This window comes from Felis catus, chromosome A2 (genome assembly GCF_018350175.1).
Source record: "Felis catus isolate Fca126 chromosome A2, F.catus_Fca126_mat1.0, whole genome shotgun sequence".
Taxonomy (NCBI): Eukaryota; Metazoa; Chordata; class Mammalia; order Carnivora; family Felidae; genus Felis; species Felis catus.
Window position 1 is genome coordinate 86,350,785 of NC_058369.1, and position 785 is coordinate 86,351,569.

The following is a 785-nucleotide window of genomic DNA, read 5'->3' on the forward strand; positions in this document are numbered from 1 at the left end:
ATAGTAAAAGGCTAATGAATACTTTAAAGTAAAAAAATAATTATGGGGCTCCTGGGTGGCTCAGTCGGTTGAGCGCCTGACTTCTGCTCAGGTCATGATCTCACGGTTCATGGGTTCGAGCCCCGCGTCAGGCTCTGTACTGACAGCTCAGAGCCTGGAGCCTGCTTCCGATTCTGTGTCTCCCTCTCTCTCTGCCCCTAACCCACTTGCTTTCTGTCTCTGTCTCTCTCAAAAATAAATAAACATTAAAAACAAATTTAAAAATATAATTATGAACCACAGTTCTTGAAGTGTGATAGTCGTTTGTTAAAAGATATTTGTGTGTATGCTCGCTTCGGCAGCACATATACTAAAATTGGAACGATACAGAGAAGATTAGCATGGCTCCTGCGCAAGGATGACACACAAATTCGTGAAGCGTTCCATATTTTTCATATGGTTTCACTCTTATGTGGATCCTGAGAAACTTAACAGGAACCCATGGGGGAAGGGAAGAAAAAAAAAAAAAAAAGAGGTTAGAGTGGGAGAGAGCCAAAGCATAAGAGACTGTTAAAAACTGAGAACAAACTGAGGGTTGATGGGGGGTGGGAGGGAGGAGAGGGTGGGTGATGGGTATTGAGGAGGGCACCTTTTGGGATGAGCACTGGGTGTTGTATGGAAACCAATTTGACAATAAATTTCATATATTATAAAAAAATAAATAAATAAATAAAAGATATTTGTGTGTGTGTGTGTGTGCCACAATTCTTTATTTTCCTTTTCATATCTTTGTGTATATTTTTTCA

General features: G+C 40.1%; 1 non-coding gene across 1 annotated transcript; it reads left to right on the plus strand.

Annotated features, from left to right (window-relative positions):
• Window positions 1-325: 325 nt before the first annotated feature.
• Window positions 326-432, plus strand: LOC111559694. Its single transcript, XR_002740802.1, has one exon. It is a non-coding gene; the product is annotated as a U6 spliceosomal RNA (small nuclear RNA).
• Window positions 433-785: the final 353 nt, after the last annotated feature.